This window comes from Triticum aestivum, chromosome 7A (assembly GCF_018294505.1).
Source record: "Triticum aestivum cultivar Chinese Spring chromosome 7A, IWGSC CS RefSeq v2.1, whole genome shotgun sequence".
Classification (NCBI taxonomy): Eukaryota; Viridiplantae; Streptophyta; class Magnoliopsida; order Poales; family Poaceae; genus Triticum; species Triticum aestivum.
This window is the reverse complement of record NC_057812.1, coordinates 93,078,825-93,100,114: the sequence shown is the minus strand read 5'-3', so window position 1 is coordinate 93,100,114 and position 21,290 is coordinate 93,078,825. Positions and strand designations below refer to the sequence as shown.

At 43.2% G+C, this 21,290-nt stretch overlaps 1 pseudogene; it reads left to right on the top strand.

The window, feature by feature from the left end:
- The window catches only part of LOC123153094 (UDP-glucose 6-dehydrogenase 5-like), a 52,738-nt pseudogene that overhangs the window by 28,994 nt on the left and 2,454 nt on the right, over positions 1–21,290 (top strand).

The window sequence follows — 21,290 nt, the reverse complement described above, 5'->3', positions numbered from 1 at the left end:
GACGTAGGGTTTTACCTCCATCAAGAGGGCCCGAACCTAGGTAAAACATCGTGTCCCCTGCCTCTGCTACCATCCGGCCTAGACGCACAGTTTGGGACCCCCTACCCGAGATCCGCCGATTTTGACACTGACACCTAAGTTCAAGTCCCGCATATCTTTCCCCCACTAACTTGATTCCGCGGTTGCGTTGCTCTCGCACTTGATCTTGAACTCCAAGTAGTTAGCTTCACTGATCGAAGGATTTGTCTCCTTGATCTTCTCATAACTATCACCTTTTTCAATCCTTCTCTTCACCGTGGCTCTCCAAGTAGCCATGGCTGTGCTCATCTTCGTGAGGGTGGCACTATTCACTTTATTACCTGAGAGGCGTGTGTTTGCGAAGTCACCGGGGAACTTATATCGTTCGTGCAGCTTCATGAAGAGGAGGTTGCGCAAATTCCCTCGGTCATGATGCCTTAGGTTCTCGGTGTTGATCGAGACGGTGCTCTGGAGAATGCACCCGAGCTGTCCCGCACACCCCTTGACTAATTCTTTGGGCGCCGTTGGATTCCCACTAGAGGACACTTTAGTAAATTCCTCCTTGACGGTGCTGAGCACGTTCGGGCGCCGGTCCTTCCGTTGCCTCTTCGGTTGGCTACTATCTGTGCGTGCACTACCATCATCAGTGGCGGCATCCTTGGCGGCACCATCAGTGGTGTCATCCCCGACGCCACTAGGGGTTGTGTAGTCGGGATCGGTGTCTTCCGCAGCGTCCTTATAGTGGTGAGGTTCTTCCTCCATCTCCTGGGACAGCTCCCAGAATGCCTTGCCTGAACCGCCGGCCTCATCGTTGTGGTCCATGTTCGCTCTAAATAGGAAAAAAGTTTGGTCAAAAAGTTGGTTATTGTCAAGGAACAAGATCTCTAAGTTAACCAAATAACCTAATTCTCGAGGAATGTCGCCAAAAAGTTGGTTATTGTCAAGGAACAATTGAGAGATGTTTGAGATATTGCCTAGGTGTTTTGGGATGGAACCTGTTAGTGTGTTGTTGCTAAGGTCCAAGTCCACGTTCTCAAGGACCTCATCTTTGCAGGCTAATTTTCTAGCTTGTAACACTGGGATTAGTAGCTTAATTAATCGACTAGTCGGTCGTATGGTCGTGTAATTAACTTGTTTTAATACTGGCCAGTCATGTGGAGTATACTAGCTCACTGGGTGCCCCTAAAGATACCCCGGCCGTATCATTTGATTAATTAGTAAGTAAGCAATTGATCTAGCTAGCATTGCCATGCCATGCATCCACCTTGTTTTAGTACTAAACTAATCCAAGGCCTCTTTCCAAATCCAGAACTCCTCTAACTTCTCAAGATAACCTAGTTGTCGAGGGATGTGTCTAGAAAGTTGGTTGATGTCAAGATACATGCTGATTAATTTTTGTTTTGGTTGAGAATCGGGCACCTTCTAGGTCAAGAAAATTGCGCATGACCTTTGCTAATTTTCTTGACCTAGGAGTGCCCCATTCTCAACTGAAACGGAAATTAATCAACATTTCAGGAGAAAGGGGTCATTTCAGAAGATCACAAGTAGCAGCAGCATCACTTGAAAAAATCACAAGTAGCAGCGGCACAATGATATATAAAAAGCAAGTTAGAACTTGCATCTGAAGAGTAGCCTGGAAACTGTATTGGGACGAGGCAACTTTTTATTTTGCGATGCACAGTAGCACCACTAGTACATTTTGGAACTCATGGACATTTGACCATTATTAGATATGGTTCACTATCTGACTATCATATTTGCATCACATAGTTTCAAATCAATATTTCAGAGTTGAATTTGATAAGTTTCAAACCAACAGAGTTTCCAAAACTGAACCATACTGGAAATTCTTATATATATCTACTAACTGGAGGCACCAATGGAGCCTCCATTTCAATTTTCGGAAATCACATAAGACTAACCTTAATATCTTAAATTCTAGAGTCTTATAAGATCGAAATCTGAAGTCGGAGTACTAGCAAGATGGAATTAACTAGCTGGCTTGGACAGATGATAGTTGTATGCTGCCTGTTTAAAACCAGTACTTCAGAAAATTGAAATCTTAAGTCGGAGTACTTACTTCTGCTCACCCATACGTGTTCATTACATTTCCTAGCCACTAATTAAGTACTACTCCACTTACATATCCGGGTAAGTAGCAATATAGAAAGATTCACCACACCCTTTTTGTCGTCATTACCATCAACTTCTTAGCTAGCATACTTAGTTTTTTCATCGTTCTCATCATCATCAACATATTATGCAACTTATGCAGTTATTTACCAACAGGGCTTCCACCAAGCATGTTGACTTTCACTTGGCCAACTATCTCACTTGCCGCACAGCCTATCTTCTGGGATAATTAACCATGACAGAACATTGATGTTATAGGTTCTGAATTTATAACCAGTGCACATAGTTACAACTTGCAACAAGCAAAGGTTTTGCAGCAAGCAAAAGTAATTTCCCAGGTTATTCATGAGCAAGCATATACATACAGGACTAGCCACTTTATTTGCTCATCCATTACTAGCAATTTACTGTTAACTTCAACTTCTTAAGTGGCAAACTGAAACTGAAACAAGATAGCACTGAATACTTCAACTTCCTCATCTGTCTGCAGTTAACTTCCAACTTGGTAAGCCATTTGGATTGACAAAACACGCACACAGAGCATCACTAAGTGGCAAAGATGCAGTTTTACTAGAGGGGCTTGTGCTAGATAGAGGTGTTGGGGAAGGCACCGTCTCCACTCAGAGGTACGGCTAGGGTTCGCCGCTGGACGCGTGCGTGCACCTGCCTGAGGAAGCAAACCAAGGGCATGAGGGGAGGGGAGGGAAGGGAAGGGAAGAGGAGAAGATTGGGCGAGAGAGTGCATACCTCGACGACTGCGCGACGGAGCAATCAGGCTAGCGCACTCGATCTGGTCGGCCATTCGCGAGCACAGGCACGCGGAGACGAGGTCGTCGTCGTCCTGGTGCGCGAACGAGCGATTGGGCGAATGGATCTGACCTGCTCCATCTCCGGCGTGAGTGGGGTGGGGTCGGAGGGGGGGAGGATGGGGAAAGGGAGGCGGCGAGGGCCCGAATTGGGAGCGAACGCGTCCCATGGGCGAGGGCGGCGGCGCAGTGGGTCGGGCGCTGCTCCGGCTGAGAGAGATGTGGGATTGAGAGAAGGACGAACGACTGAGAGAGATGTGAGATTGGGAGAAGGACATACAGAGGGGGGAAGGTTAGTAATGGCGCACCATCTAGGGATGCACCATAAACATAGTGATAGCAATGGCGCACCTTCCCCTGGTGCGCCATTACTAACTTTTTTTGGATTTTTAGTTGCATCTAATAATTTTTTAGAAAATGACGATCAAATTTGAAAACATTTATGAATGTGAAAAAATATCATCAAATTTGTTATTAAAAAATATTTATGAATATGAAAAAATATCATCAAATTTGTTATTTGAAAATATTTTTTTGGATTTTTAGTTGCATCTAATAATGTTTTAGAAAATGACGATCAAATTTGAAAACATTTATGAATGTGAAAAAATATCATCAAATTTATTATTTGAAAATATTTATGAATATGAAAAAATATCATCAAATTTGTTATTTGAAAATATTTTTTTGGATTTTTAGTTGCCTCTAGTAATTTTTTAGAAAACATTTATGAATATGAAAAAATATTCATGAATTCAAAAAGTGCCCATGAAATTTAAAAATATTCATTAGTTCAAAAAATATTAACAAATTCAATACTTTTTGTGAGTTAGAAATTCAATACCAGAATAAACCTAAATAAAAATTGGTATACCAATGGCGCACCTCCTAGGGGTGCGCCATAAGTACCCATAGCAATGGCGCACCTTCTCCTGGTGTGCCATTAGTAACTTTTTTGTGGATTTTTAGTTGCATTCATTTGTGAATTGGTAAAACATTTATGAATATGAAAAACTATCATCAAATTTGAAAAATATTCATAAATTCAAAAGGTGCCCATGAAATTTAAAAATATTCATGAGTTCCAAAAATATTAACAAATTCAATTAATATTTTTTGGGAGTTAGATATTCAATACCAGAATAAACATAAATAAATATTCATGAGGACTAGAACAGAAGAAATATCATTTCCATATGTCTACATACAATCGAGAAATGAAGACTACAATTTAAATACAATCGATCTTAGCTAGCTATCTTTTCTCAATCTTCTTGCCCTTCTTTTTCGCAAATGGAGTTCTTCTGTTGAACGGATGTCCTTTAGGTAGGGTGGTCCTGCTTCTTCCTGTGGTGTATGGCACTTCATCGTCGTCGTCATTTTCCATCTTCAGGTCGCCGTACTTGTCAAGGTCTTGCTCATTGGCGACTCCATCCATTTCGATGATCTTCCTTTTGCCTCTCCTCACGACAACACGACTGGCCTTTGACGGGTCGGTAATGAAGAAGCATTGGTCCACTTGGGAAGACAGTACCCATGGCTCATTTTTCACAGTGATGTTTGCACCCGCGGTCTTGGATTTGGCTTCGGGTATAACCATGGTAGTGAAATACCGGTCTTCTTTTAGGACGCTCTTGGCCCATGTGACACGGAACATCGGGACCTTCTCTCTAGCGTAGCTCAGCTCCCAAATCTCCTCGATCCTTTAGTAGTATCTGTCCTTGTTGTTACCGGTGTAGGATTCCATCGTTACCCCGGAGTATTGATAACCATCGCTCTTCATGTCCTTTTCCTTGGTGTAGAATGTGTAGCCGTTGATATCGTACGCCTCATAGGTCATCAGGTTGTGCTCGACGCCCTGTGACAAGGCGAATATGAGTTTTTCTTCTGCGGAAGAATCCTCATGTAAAGGGTACGACAGAAGCTTCTCCTTGAACCAACGCGTGAAACATGAGTTGTGCTCTTTGATTATATCTCCGTCTGTCCTCTGTTGGCCTTGGTCATTGTACGTCTTCTCAATAAAGGTTTTGTGCTCTACCAACCAAGGATCGACCACGTCTATGTGTTGTAGCGCGACTAGGTTTGCTCTTTCAAAGTCGGCGAGTCGGCCCTCGAAGTCGACATGCATTTCACGGTGTCCCTCGCGGTGATCCCATCCAGCAAGCCTACCGAGGTGTTTGTTGACGGGAAGACCAACAGGGTTCTCGATGCCTAGATAATTCGTGTTGTAGGAGATGCACTCTTCGGTCAGAAAGCCCATGGCTATGCTTCCCTATGGACGTGACATGTTGCGAACGTATCCTTTGATGACACCATTCATCCTTTCGAACGACATCTTGCTGTGCAGGAACATCGGCCGGAGTTGGACGATATCCTCCACGATATGGACCAGCAGATGGACCATAACGTCAAAGAATGCGGGCGGGAAGTACAACTCAAGCTCGCATAGTATCACCACGATCTCTTCCTGTAGCCTTCTGAGTTGCCGCACGCCAACCGACTTCCGAGAGATGACGTCGAAAAAGTTGCATAGGCCAAAAAGCATTTCATGGATGTGCGCATCCATGATCCCACGGATTGCAACTGGAAGTATCTGCGTCATCAGCACGTGACAGTCGTGAGACTTCATCTCGCTGAACTTCTGCTTCACTGAGTCTAGATATCTGCTTATCTTCCCCGTGTAACCGTAAGGAAGTTTTACTCCTACGAGGCAGGTGAAAAACTGCTCGGTCTCCTCCTGACTTAGAGTTAAGCTCACGGGAGGGTAGTCATTTCCGATCTTCTTGGCCTTTTTGCCTTTGCGACGACTTTCTCTGTCCTTCGCCTCATCATCATCATCATCATCATCATCATTAGCGTGAAGCTCCTCCCTGATGCCCATTGATTTCAAGTCTGCCCTTGCTTTCGGCCCATCTTTAGTCCTCTCTAGCATGTTGAGCAGGGTACCAAGCAGACTCTCGCACACGTTCTTCATGATATGCATGACATCAAGGCTATGAGGCACACGGAGGATCTTCCAGTACGGCAAGTCCCAGAAAACAGACCTTGTTTTCCATACCTTCAGCAGCGGCTCTAGCACCTTTCGCTTCTTTCCCGGCTTTGGAGCCTTTCGCTTCTTTCCCGGCGGTGGGCAATCTTTCCAATTTTTCAACAGCTCGTATATTTCCTTGCCGCTCCTCGTACGCGGTCGTCTTTGGGGTTCGGTTTCACCATCGAATGGATCCTTGCGTTTTCTCCATGAGTCATCGTCGCGAAGCCACCTTCGATGTCCCATGGACACGGTTTTCGAAGACCCGGGATCTCTATCTAGATGGCGATACGTTGTGTCATCCATGCACCTAACGCATCCAGAAAATCCGTGGACCACCTGCCCCGCAACATATCCGTAACCGAGATAGCCGTGCACCGTCGTGAGCAGTGCGGCTCCCATAGGGAAATATTCTTTCTCTGCGGCATCCCACGTATTGGCTGGTGTTTTCCACAGTGAGTCTAGCTCCTCTTTCAGCAGCCCCAGATACAGATTGATGTGGTTGCCTGGTTGCTTCGGCCCTTCAATTAGCATACTCATGTGAATGTACTTCCTCTTCATGCACAACCAGGGGGGAAGGTTGTACATCCACACAAACACAGGCCAGGTGCTATGTGTGCTTCTCTGGCTACCAAACGGATTGACTCCATCGGTGCTCGCGCCCAGCACGATGTTCCTTGGATCGTCCCCAAATTCTGGGTGTTCAAAGTTTAACGCTTGCCACTGGCTCGCATCCTTAGGGTGACTCAACATCTTGTCTTTTTTATTTATCTCCGGTTCAGTTCCATCATCTTCTCGCTTCTTCTCCTCCCTATCCGCCTGCCGATGCAGGAGCTTTGCTACCTTAGGGTCCGCGAAATACCGCTGCAGACGAGGAGTGATCAGAAAGTACCACTCTACTTTTTGAGGAGCTTTCTTCCTCTTCTCGTATTGAGTGACGCCGCACACCGGACATATGGTAGACTCCGCGTGCTCATCCCGATAAATGATGCAATCGTTCATGCACACGTGGTATTTCACGTGCGGTAAATCCAGAGGACACACGATTTTCTTCGCCTCCTCGAAACTGGTCGGGCACTTGTTCCCCTTGGGAAGACGTTCGTGCCAGAATGACATGTTCTCGACGAATCATGCATCGGTCATTTTGTGTTTTACCTTCATCTCCAGAGCCATGAGCGTTACTTTCAGGCGGGTATCCTCGGTCCTGCATCCCTCATACAATGGAGTAACCGCGTCTATCTCCAGTTGATCCAGCTTGGCTTTCTCTCGGGCGGCAGCTCCTGCGTTACCCGTCTGCTTGAGAAGTAGCTCTTGAATATGAGGGTCCTGCACCCAGCCCATCGATGGTCCATTGTCGTCTGCTCCGGCATCTTCAACTTCATGATCATGCCCTTCGTCTTGATCTTCCTCATCATCATGTCCGACATCTTCTACATGATGACTGTGTACTGCATCAACTTCGTGATCATGTCCTAGAGATTCTTCGTCTTCTCGCCCGGCCTCGCCGCGGTTGTCTTGCTGCCCTTCCTCATTTCTTGCCCGGCCCCCATGGACGACTTCATAGTCATCTTCATCACCTTGCCACCGATAGCCATCCATGAAACCACACAAGAGAAAGTGGTCCCGCACCTGTACGGCATCCGGGTCCATAAGGCTCTTCAGCTTGCATCTTCGACACTGACATCTTATCTCCGTCTCGTTCTTTTGAAGCATCTCGGCCTTCGCGGAGCTCAAAAACCTATTCCCGATGCCTTCGGTCAATGTGCGGACCATGGTCGCCTGCGGGGTAGAGCAAAACGATATTTTAGAACCAAAAAAAATTGGCATGACTTTGCCTAAAAATAGGACCAAAAAGAATGCATAGTGCCAAATTCTCGCCCAAACGGAAATGAATCAACATTCCGGCAAAATATTGGCAACTATCACATTTCAAATACCGGTACTTGCAAACACAAACATATGCAAGACCACAAACATACGTAGATCTAGGCCATAAAAAGTGTGTACGTTGTTGGAGGGAGAAAAAAGTAGATCTAGAACATAAAGAAACCTTTCCCCTTACTTACCTATCAAAAAAAGGAAATTTAACCACTTAATTTGGGTGAATCTATGGTGCAAATGAGGTGAGGAGGAGGAGGCAGCCGAGACAAGCTTGGTAGAGGTGGAGAGAATGAAGTGGGGAAAGTGAGTGTGGTAGGTGGTTGTCCAAAATATCTAGCTGCTCCCAGGTTACCAATCGCGCACCACCTAAGAAGGCGCCACGCATCTGGTGTGTGGTGCGCCATTACTAGTTTTTTTTAAAATAAAATAAAAAACATGTTAGTAGTGGCGCACCAGCGGATAGTAATGGTGCGCCACTACTAACAATTTTTTTATCTTTTTCTTTCAAAAATAGTAATGGCGCACCACACACCGGGTGCGCCATTAGTAATGGACATTAATGGCGTACCTGTATATGGTGCACCACTAATATATAGCAGTGGCGCACCACATACATTGTGCGCCATTAATGCATTAGCTATAGCCCTTTTCCTAGTAGTGTGTTGTGATCTAAAACCTAAGGGTATGATGAATAATATCATAATCCTCTATTGACTAGACTGGCCTCGGCTTATATAACATACTAGAGGCCTAGGATAACAAGAGTCCTAGTCGAATACGTCGGTGGAGAGGAGTCCTTGTCTTGATCACCAAGTCTTGTGGAATCTTCCTCGAATGGGGGTCCTCAGCACAATCCAACCGATCAGGAGACGATGTGGTGAGTACAGATAACCCACAAGTATAGGGGATCACAACAGTTTTCGAGGGTAGAGTATTCAACCCAAATTTGTTGATTCGACACAAGGGGAGCCAAAGAATACTCTCAAGTATTAGCAGCTGAGTTGTCAATTCAACCACACCTGGAAACTTAATATCTGCAGCAAACTATTTAGTAGCAAAGTAATATGATAGTAGTGGTAACGGTAGCAAAAGGTAACAATAGTAAAAGTAATTTTTTTGGTATTTTGTAGTGATGATAGCAATAGCAACAGAAAAGTAAATAAGCGAAGAACAATATATGGAAAGCTCGTAGGCAATGGATCGGTGATGGAGAATTATGCCGGATGCGGTTCATCATGTAACAGTCATAACCTAGGGTGACACAGAACTAGCTCCAGTTCGTCAATGTAATGTAGGCATGTATTCCGAATATAGTCATACGTGCTTATGGAAAAGAACTTGCATGACATCTTTTGTCCTACCCTCCCGTGGCAGCGGGGTCCTTACAGAAACTAAGGGATATTAAGGCCTCCTTTTAATAGAGAACCGGAACAAAGCATTTACACATAGTGAATACATGAACTCCTCAAACTACGGTCATCACCGGCAATTATCCCGATTATTGTCACTTCGGGGTTAACGGATCATAACACATAATAGGTGACTATAGACTTGCAAGATAGGATCAAGAACTCTCATATATTGATGAAAACATAATAGGTTCAGATCTGAAATCATGGCACTCGGGCCCTAGTGACAAGCATTAAGCATAGCAAAGTCATAACAACATCAATCTCAGAACATAGTGGATACTAGGGATCAAACCCCAACAAAACTAACTGGATTACATGATAGATCCCATCCAACCCATCACCGTCCAGCAAGCCTACGATGGAATTACTCACGCACGGCGGTGAGCATCATGAAATTGGTGATGGAGGATGGTTGATGATGATGATGGTGACGGATTCCCCTCTCCGGAGCTCCGAACGGACTCCAGAATAGCCCTCCTGAGAGGTTTTAGGGCTTGGCGGCGGCTCCGTATCGTAAAACGCGATGATTTCTTCTCTCTGATTTTTTTCTCCCTGAAACACAATATATGGAGTTGGAGTTGGAGTCGAGAGGCAACAAGGGGCCCACGAGGTAGGGGGCGCGCCCCCACCCTCGTGGAGAGGTGGTGGGCCCCCTGGCCTTCATCTTTTACAGGTATTTTTCATATTTTATGAAAAGTTGCTCCGTGAAGTTTCAGGTCATTCCGAGAATGTTTGTTCCTGCACATAAATAACACCATGGTAATTTTGCTGAAAACAACGTCAGTCCGGGTTAGTTCCATTCAAATCATGCAAGTTAGAGTCCAAAACAAGGGCAAAAGTGTTTGGAAAAGTAGATACGACGGAGACGTATCAACTCCCCCAAGCTTAAACCTTTGCTTGTCCTCAAGAAATTCAGTTGATAAACTGAAAGTGATAAAGAAAAACTTTTACAAACTCTCACTACTAGGAAAAGGGCTATAGATGGAAATGACACTAATGGCGCACCAGACATGTGGTGCGCCATTAGTATATACTAATGGCGCACTACCTTCTGATGCGCCATTAGTGTTGAAACTACTAATGGCGCACCCTGCCTACGGTGCGCCATTAGTAACAAATTTTTTTTTTTGAACTAGTGCGCCACTCCAAACATACTAATGGCGCACCGTGGATGTGGTGCGCCATTACTAGTTAAACTAGTAATGGCGCACCGTGCCACGGTGCGCCATTAGTAACCTTGGCCACCACTTCCACCGAATGCACCCCCCCCCCCCGTGGATCGCCTTTTCAGTTTTAAAAAAAAATAAAACAAAATGATAAAAATGTCAAAAAAATAAAAGAAAATAAGTTTCCCATGTGATATGTGGCCTAGTTGTTGGGAAAATTTGCAAATATGAATTTTGACTTCATTTGCAAAATCTCGAGAGAATTTGTAAAAATGGGCATAACTTTTGCATACTAACTCGGATGAAAAAGTTTTTTATATGAAAAATCATCTACTCGAAAAGTTACATCCAAATTTAACCGGGGGAACCCCGTTAAACATTTCCAAAATCCTCAAAAACTTAACAGAAAAAAAGATACGGGGCTTTTAAGATCTAGAGAGGCAAAAAAAATCAAAAAAATTCGAACTTACTAATGGCGCACCTGCCCATGGTGCGCCATTAGTATCTTCCCTCCTTCAAAATTCAAAATAAGTCAAAAAACTAAAAAAATACTAATGGCGCACCTGACCATGGTGCACCATTAGTATCTTCCCGCCTTCAAAATTCAAAATAAATAAAAAAAATAAAAAAAATTACTAATGGCGCACCTGCCCGTGGTGCGCCATTAGTATCTTCCCGCCTTCAAAATTCAAAATAAATCAAAAAAATAAAAAAAATTACTAATGGCGCACCTGCCCGCGGTGCGCCATTAGTATGCCGTATATATGGCTGGTCCTCTCCTCCTCTCTTCATTTCATCTTCCCTTCTCTCCTCCACCATACTTCTCCTCTCCGGTGACCTCCTCCTCCTCTCCGGCGACCTCCTCCTCCCTCCTCCCTCCTCCCTCCTCCCTCCTCCCCTCCCCTCCCCTCCCCTCCCCTCCCCTCATGGTTTCTTCTCCCTCCTCTCCGGCGACCTCCTCCTCCCTCCTCCCCTCCCCTCCCCTCCCCTCCCCTCATGGTTTCTTCTCCCTCCTCTCCGGTGAGCTCCTCCTCCCTCCTCTCCCTCCTCCCTCCTCTCCGGTGAGGCAAAAAATCCCCTCCTCTCCGGTGAGCTCCTCCTCCCTCCTCTCCGGTGAGCTCCTCCTCCCTCCTCTCCGGTGAGCTCCTCCTCCCTCCTCTCCAGTGAGCTCCTCCTCCCTCCTCTCCGGTGAGCTCCTCCTCCCTCCTCTCCGGTGAGCTCCTCCTCCTCTCCGGCGAACTCCTCTCCGGCAAAAGACCATGGCAACAAGATCCAAAAACAGGAACAAAATTTGAGAATATTGTCGTGCCAAGAAACAAGCAAAAAAATGAGCAAAAAATGGGCAAAAAATCACGATCCAGATCTAGATTCAAAATGGCGCATCACTAATGGCGCATCACAGGAAAGTGCGCCATTAGTATGCCACGGTTACTAATGGCGCATCCAGTTGTGGTGCGCCATTAGTATCCAAAGCACCTGGCCCCTGGGAGGCATACTAATGGCGCACCGTGGCCTATACTAATGGCGCACCAGTGGTGCGCCATTAGTATACCAGATACTATTGGCGCACCACTGGTGCACCGTTAGTAAAAATTACTAATGACGTGCTGTTAGTGGCGCACCACAGATGCGCCATTAATGCCCATATTAGGTGCGCCATTAGTAGGGGTTTTTCTAGTAGTGTCTGTTTGCTCTTGTTGTTGTAAATATGTAAAGCCAGCATTCAAGTTTTCAGCAAAGATTATAACTAACCACATTCACAATAATGCATAGGTCTCAAGTTTACTCATATCAATAGCATAATCAACTAGCGAGCCATAATAATAAATCTCGGATGAAAACACTTTCTCAAAACAATCATAATATGATATAACAAGATGGTATCTCGCTAGCCCTTTCTGAGACCGCAAAACATAAATGCAGAGCACCTTTAAAGACCAAGGACTGACTAGACATTGTAATTCATGGTAAAAGAGATCCAGTCAAGTCATACTCAATGTAAACTAACAGTAATGAATGCAAATGACAGCGGTGCTCTCCAAATGGTGCTTTTTTAATAAGAGGATGATGACTCAACATAAAAGTAAATAGATAGGCCCTTTACAGAGGGAAGCACAGATTTGTAGAGGTGCCAGAGCTCGGTTTTGAAATAGAGGTGAATAATATTTTGAGCGGTATACTTTCATTGTCAACATAACAACTAAGAGATGGCGATATCTTCCATGCTACACACATTATAGGCGATTCCCAAACAGATTGGTAAAGTTTATACCCCCCTTCCACCAACAAGCATCAATCCATGGCTTGCTCGAAACCACGAGTGTCTCCAACTAACAAGAGTCTCGGGGGGAGTTTTGTTTGCAATTATTTTGATTTAGTTTGCATAAAGCATGGGACTGGGCATCCCGGTGACCAGCCATTTATCTCGTGAGTGAGGAGCGGAGTCCAATCCTCTTGAGAATAACCCTCCTAACATGGAAGATACAGACAGCCCTAGTTGATACATGAGCTATTCGAGCATACAAAACAGGATATTTATTTGAAGATTTAGAGTTTGGCACATAAAAATTTACTTGGAACGGCAGGTAGATACCGTATATAGGTAGGTATAGTGGACTCATGTGGAATAACTTTGGGGTTTAAGGGATTGGATGCACAACCAGTATTCCCGCTTAGTACAGGTGAAGGCTAGCAAAAGACTGGGAAGCGACTAGCTAGAGAGCGACAACAGTCATGAACATGCATTAAAATTAATCAACACCGAATGCAAGCATGAATAGGATATAATCCACCATGAACATAAATATCGTGAAGGCTACGTTTATTTTGTTTCAACTACATGCGTGAACATGCGCCAAGTCAAGTCACTTAAATCATTCAGAGGAGGATACCATCCTATCATACCACATCATAACTATCTCAATAGCATGTTGGCACGCAAGGTAAACCATTATAACTCATAGCTAATCAAGCATGGCACAAGAAACTATGATCTCTAGTCGTCATTGCAAACATGTTTATTCATAATAGGCTGAATAAGGAACGATGAACTAATCATATTTACAAAAACAAAAGAGGTCAAGTTCATACCAGCTTTTCTCATCTCAGCCAGTCCATCATATATCATCATAATTTCCTTTCACTTGCACGATCGAATGATGTGAATAATAATAATAGTGCACGTGCATTGGACTAAGCAGGAATCTGCAAGCATTCAATAAATAGGAGAAGACAAGGCAGTATGGGCTCTTTTGTCAGATAAACAATAATGCATATAAGAGCCACTTCAACAATTTAATTATGGTCTTCTCCTATCGACCCCCAAAGGAAAGAAAAGAAATAAAACTATTTACACGGGAAAGCTCCCAACAAGCAAAGGAAGAACATGAAATCTTTTTAGGTTTTCTTTCTAATTTCTACTAAAAGCATGGAAATTAAACTAACTAAAACCTACAACTAATTTTTTTGGTTTTTCTTAAGGTTAATTAAACACACAAGAAGAAAGCATAAAAAGGAAAATAAACTTGCATGGATGATACAATGAAAAAGTATGAGCACCGACATCTAGCAATGAGTATGTGAACATAAATGTAATGCCGGTGGGAAATACGTACTCCCCCAAGCTTAGGCTTTTGGCCTAGGTTGGTCTATGGCCACGGCTGGCCTGGCGGATATCCATAATAGTAGTTGGGGTCGTACTGAGAAGAAGAGGAGGAAGACTTCGATTGCCACTGGCTGACAATCATCTCCGGATCCCACTGGTAATTAGACTGTCATGAAGGATCAACTTGTGGTTCCGGCTCTGGTCCACGGCTGGTGCAGGGTTCTGGTAGGCGTAAATAGCCTTCAACGGAACAAGGTACGTGCTTGAAGATAAATCAAACAAAGAAGGAGCAGGCAGGGTAATAGTCTCAGGATGATGTTTATTAAAGAACAATTGATATTTAAGCTCTCCTTCCCTATTCTTAACAATAAAATCATGTGCCACCATACTTTTATAATCTAGATAAACATGAGGCATCACTTTTTCTTCCTTCTCATAATGCCTAATAGGTATGTTAAAATGTGTAGCTAGGCGTGAAGCATAGATGCCTCCAAAGATGGGGCCCTTGGTACGGTTCAGACTTAACCGTTTGGCAATAATGCTGCCCATACTAACAGAGTTATCACCATATAAACCGTGGAGCAAAATAATAATATCAGGGATACTAAAGTTTCCACAGTTTCCGCGACCAACTAAGCAACAACTAGCAAATAATGCAAAATAACGTAAAACATGAAAATGTATGCTAGTGATTCGTGCATCGGAAGCCTTTCTTGTTTCCCCTACAGTGATAGTATCAATAAACCCCTCCACATCATCGTGATGTGGTTCTTCTGTCTTGCCCTCAAAAGGGACTAAGCAAACCCGACAAAAATCATAAAGTGACATCTCCTTATGCTCATCATATAAATAAAACTCCACCGTAGGTGGTGAGCTCCTAGAATGGAAATGAAAGTTTTGCACAAAGATATTTGTGAGTAAGAGATACTGATTGCATTGGTCGTGGAGGAAAGTGGTAAGGCCTGCATTCTTAGCCAATTCATGAAAATCTTCATAAATCCCGGCTGCTCTCAAGAAATCTTCGGAAGGCCATTCACACGCTCGAACCTCCGCGGTGCGAGGCAGATTATACTTAGGCTTCGGTGCCTTTTCCTTTGAGCTTTGGCTTGATGAGCCCCTCAAAAGTCTCCTCATCATTTTCAAGGAACAATCTCCCCAAGCAGTTTTGTGAGAGGTGCTTTGAGCAAGGAGATCGAAAATGGCAGCTAAGTGAGCTAGAACTCGTGCTTGAGCTGGATATTCGTGTTTGGGGGAGGAAGAAGGAGTGTATGGGTGAAAGGATAAGTGGAGGAGGGCTACCATGGGCCCACGAGGCAGGCATGCGCGCCCTCCACCCTCGTGGGCAGGTTGTTGACCCCCCCTGTTGTGTTCTCAGTGACAAATATTGTAGAAAAAATCATATTTAAATTTCAGGGCATTTGGTGAACTTTTATTTTCGAGGTATTTTTATATTGCACGGATAATCAGATAACAGACAGAAAATATGTGTTTTTATTTTATTTAATATAAATAACAGAAAGTAAAAGTGGGGTACAGAAGGTTGTGCCTTCTATTTTCATCCATCTCATGATCATCAAAAGGAATCCACTAACAAGGTTGATCAAGTCTTGTTAGCGAACTCATTCCGAATAACATGAAACCGAAGAAATTTTGAATAACACTATGTTACCTCAACGGGGATATGCACATCCCCAATAATAAGAATATCATATTTCTTCTTCACAGTAGGAAGAGGAAATTCAAAACCTCCAAATATAATCGATGGAATTTTTCCAATAGAGTTGATACTATGAACTTGATGTTGTTTCCTCGGAAAGTGTACCGTATGCTCATTAGCATTAACATGAAAAGTGACATTGCCTTTAGTGCAATCAATAACAGCCCCTGGAGTATTCAAAAAGGGTCTTCCAAGAATAATAGACATACTATCGTCCTCGGGAATATCAAGAATAACAAAGTCCATTAAAATAGTAACGTTTGCAACTACGGCAGGCACATCCTCACAAATACCGACAGGTATAGCAGTTGATTTATCAGCCATTTGCAAAGATATTTTAGTAGGTGTCAACTTATTCAAATCAAGTCTACGATATAAAGAGAGAGGCATAACACTAACACCGGCTCCAAGATCACATAAAGGAGTTTTAAAATAGTTTATTTTAATGGATCATTGTATAGTTGGTACACCGGGATCTCCAGGTTTCTTTGGTATTCCACCCTTAAAAGTATAATTAGCAAGCATGGTGAAAATTTCAGCTTCCGGTATCTTTCTCTTATTTGTAATTATATCTTTCATGTACTTAGGATAAGGATTGGTTTTGAGCATATCAGTTAATCGCATACGCAAAAAGATAGGTCTAATCATTTCAGCAAAGCGCTAAAAATCCTCATCATCCTTTTTATTGGATGCTTTGGGAGGAAAGGGCATGGGTTTCTGAACCCAAGGCTCTCTTTCTTTACCATGTTTCCTAGCAACAAAGTCTTTCTTATCATAACGTTGATTCTTTGATTGTGGGTTATCAAGATCAACAGCAGGTTCAATTTCTATATCATTATCATTACTAGGTTGGGCATCATCATGAACATTATCATTAGCATTATTACTAGTTTCAGGTTCATTACCAGATTGAGTTTTAGCATCAGAAATAGAAATAGCATTTGGATTCTCAGGTGTTTCAACAATAGGATCACTAGAAGCATGCAAAGTCCTATCATTTTTCTTTTTCTTCTTTTTAGAAGAACTAGGTGCATCTATATTATTTCTTTGAGAATCTTGCTCAATTCTTTTAGGCTGGCCTTCAGGATACAAAGGTTCCTGAGTCATTCTACCACCTCTAGTCATAACTCTAACAGCATTATCATTATCCTTACTATTCAATTCATTGAGCAAATCATTTTGAGCTTTAAGTACTTGTTCTACTTGAGTGGTAACCATTGAAGCATGTTTACTAATAAGTTTAATTTCACTTTTAACATTAGCCATATAATCACCCAAGTGTTCAAGAATATTTCAATTGTATTTCAATTGTCTACCAAAATAAGCATTAAAATCTTCTTGCTTAGCCATAAATTTCTCAAACTCATCTAAGCATGGGCTAGCAAACTTAGTAAATGGGATTTCAGCTTTATCATATCTATAGAGAGAATTTACATTTACTACTTGTGCCGGGTTATCAAGACCATGAGCTTCTTCAATAGGTAATGGATTAAGATTATATGTTTCTTCAACAGGCGGTAATTTAAGACCATGTATTTCTTCAATAGGAGGTAAATTCTTAACATCTTCAGCTTTAATACCTTCTTCTTTCATAGATTTATTTGCCTCTTGCATATCTTCAGGACTAAGAAATAGAATAACCCTCTTCTTCGGAGTTGGTTTAGGAATAGGCTCGGGAATTGGCTCTGGAGGTGTGCAATTATTTTCATTTCTCAACATATTATTCAATAGAATTTCAGCTTCATCCAGTGTTCTTTCCCTGAAAACAGAACAAGCACAACTATCCAAGTAATCTTTGGAGGTATCGGTTAGTCCATTATAAAAGATATCAAGTATTATTTTTCTTAAGAGGATGATCAGGCAAAGCATTAAGTAATTGGAGAAGCCTCCCCCAAGCTTATGGGAGACTCTCTTCTTCGATTTGCAAAAAATTATATATATCCCTTAAAGCAGCTTGTTTCTTATGAGCAAGGAAATATTTAGCAGAGAAGTAATAAATCATATCCCGGGGACTACACACACAACCAGGATCAAGAGAATTAAACCAAATCTTAGCATCACCCTTTAATGAGAATGGAAATATTTTAAGGATATAAAAGTAACGAGTTCTCTCATCTTTAGTGAACAGGGTGGCTATATCATTCAATTTAGTAAGATGTGTCACAACAGTTTCAGATTCATAGCCATGAAAAGGATCTGATTCAACCAAAGTAACTATATCAGGATCAACAGAGAATTCATAATCCTTATCAGAAACAAAGATAGGTGAAGTAGCAAAAGCAGGGTCAGGTTTCATTCTAGCATTTAGAGATTGCTTGCTCCATTTAGATACTAACCTTTTGAGTTCATTCCTATTTTTGCAAGCTAAAATAGCTAAAAAAGCTTCTTGATCAAAAACATAACCCTTAGGAATAACAAGTGATTCTTCATCATCACTTTCATCAGTATCATTAGATTCAATATTTTCAATTCCTCTAGCCCTAGCAAGTTGTTCATCAAGAAAATCACTTAGTGGCACAGTAGTATCAAGCATAGAAGTAGTTTCATCATAGGTATCATGCATAGCATAAGTGGCATCATCAATAACATGCGACATATTAGAACAAATAGTAGAAGCAGGTGTAGGTGTTGCAAGCTTACTCAAAACAGAAGGTGAATCAAGTGCAGAGCTAGATGACAGTTCCTTACCTCCCCTCATGGTTGAGGGATAAATATTGGTTTTGGATCTCTCAAGTTCTTCATAATGATAAGCAGATATATATCCCAAGTGACTCAAAGAATAGAGCTATGCTCCCCGGCAACGACGCCAGAAAATAGTCTCGATAACCCACAAGTATAGGGGATCACAACAGTTTTCGAGGGTAGAGTATTCAACCCAAATTAGTTGATTCGACACAAGGGGAGCCAAAGAATATTCTCAAGTATTAGCAGCTGAGTTGTCAATTCAACCACACCTGGAAACTTAATATCTGCAGCAAATTATTTAGTAGCAAAGTAATATGATAGTAGTGGTAACAGTAGCAAAAGGTAACAGTAGTAAAAGTAATGTTTTTGGTATTTTGTAGTGATGATAGATAGCAACGGAAAAGTAAATAAGCGAAGGACAATATATGGAAAGCTCGTAGGCAATGGATCGGTGGTGGAGAATTATGCCGGATGCGGTTCATCATGTAACAGTCATAACCTAGAGTGACACAGAACTAGCTCCAGTTCGTCAATGTAATGTAGGCATGTATTCCGAATATAGTCATACGTGTTTATGGAAAAGAACTTGCATGACATATTTTGTCCTACCCTCCCGTGGCAGCGGGGTCCTTACGGAAACTAAGGGATATTAAGGCCTCCTTTGAATAGAGAACCGGAACAAAGCATTAACACATAGTGAATACATGAACTCCTCAAACTACGGTCATCACCGGTAAGTATCCCGATTATTGTCACTTTGGGGTTAACGGATCATAACACATAATAGGTGACTATAGACTTGCAAGATAGGATCAAGAACTCTCATATATTGATAAAAAGATAATAGGTTTAGATATGAAATCATGGCACTCGGGCCCTAGTGACAAGCATTAAGCATAGCAAAGTCATAGCAACATCAATCTCAGAACATAGTGGATAATAGGGATCAAACCCTAACAAAACTAACTCGATTACATGATAGATCCCATCCAACCCATCACCGTCCAGCAAGCCTACGATGGAATTACTCACGCACGACGGTGAGCATCATGAAATTGGTGATGGAGGATGGTTGATGATGACGATGGCGACGGATTCCCCTCTCCGGAGCCCCGAACGGACTCCAGATCAGCCCTCCCGGGAGATCTTAGGGCTTGGCGGCGGCTTCGTATCGTAAAACGCAATGATTTCTTCTCTTTGATTTTTTCTCCCCGAAACACAATATATGGAGTTGGAGTTGGAGTCGGAGAGGCAACAGGGGGCCCATGAGGCAGGGGGCACGCCCTAGGGGGGCAGGCGCGCCCCCCACCCTCGCGGAGAGGTGGTGGGCCCCTTGGCCTTCATCTTTTACAGGTATTTTTCATATTTTTTGAAAAGTTGCTCCGTGAAGTTTCGGGTCATTCCGAGAACGTTTGTTCCTGCACATAAATAACACCATGGTAATTCTGCTGAAAACAGCGTCAGTCCGGGTTAATTCCATTCAAATCATGCAAGTTAGAGTCCAAAACAAGGGCAAAAGTGTTTGGAAAAGTAGATACGACGGAGACATATCAAGTACCCCCTAGTCCAGGACACCGTCACTCATGTTCTACTACAGTCCAGATTTCCATAATCTAGCCCCAAATTATTTCCTCCACATCTCGGCTTTTATCGTCATGTGCGAGGCGCTACTCCGCATCCCCCCATACTTTGGACTATGGCTAAAAGTCTTCAATGTGAAGCCGAAGGTGGTCGACGGGCAGCATGCGGACTGCGGCGGCACCATGGTGAGCAAGCTCCCCAACACCACTTGGCCTAAAGGGTCCTTCTGGAGACCATCAATGTGTGTCAGCAGGAGTGGTTCTACATTACCGAACCACGCAGGTGGGCGGCCACTGCTGAGTTCAGATCCGGACCCCCTATGCAGCTCGCGTCATGAACCAACAAGGGTCTGGACTAGGGGTCGACCATAGAAGTGCGGATGCTGCAAAATCGCATCACAAACATGATAAGCAAGAACACTAGACTCACTAACGTGATTCAGGTGATGCTCTTCCGCCGGATCCTCCCCTGCGAACTCTGGCCTCTCCACATATGGGAGTTCAATCCGGAAGGTCTGCGGATGATACGTCTCCAACGTATATATAATTCATGAAGTATTCATGCTGTTATTTTATCATTCTTGGGGTGTTTTACAATCATTTTATAGCAACTTTATATCATTTTTTGAGACTAACCTATTAACCCAGTGCCTAGTGTCAGTTGCTATTTTTTTGCTTGTTTTTTACACTGTAGAAAATAAATATCAAACGGAGTCCAAACACCACGAAACTTTACAGAGATTTTTCTAGGACCAGGAGGAACCCAATGGGCCAGAGTTGCACCTGGGGGTGCCCCGAGGGGGGTACAACCCACCAGGACGCACCAGGACGCGCCAGGTGGGTTGTGCCCACCTCGGTGGCCTCCCGCACCCCCTCTTTGCACTATAAAATCCCAAATATTCCGAAACCCTTCAGGGTTAACCTAGATCAGAAGTTTCGCTGGCACAGGGTTCCATAGCCACCGAAAACCAATCTAGACCCGTTCCGGCACCCTGACGGAGGGGGGAATCATCTCCGGTGGCCATCTTCATCATCCTGTCGGCCACCACGATGAGGAGGGCATAGTCCACCCTCGGGGCTGAGGATTTGTACCAGTAGCTATGTGTTTAATCTCTCTCTCTCTCTCTCGTGTTCTTGAGATGTCACGGTCTTGATGTATCACGGACTTTGTTTATATAGTCGGATCATATGGTGTTTTCCCCTCTCTATCTTGTTGTGATGAATTGAGTTTTTCCCTTTGAGATTTCATTGTTATCGGAT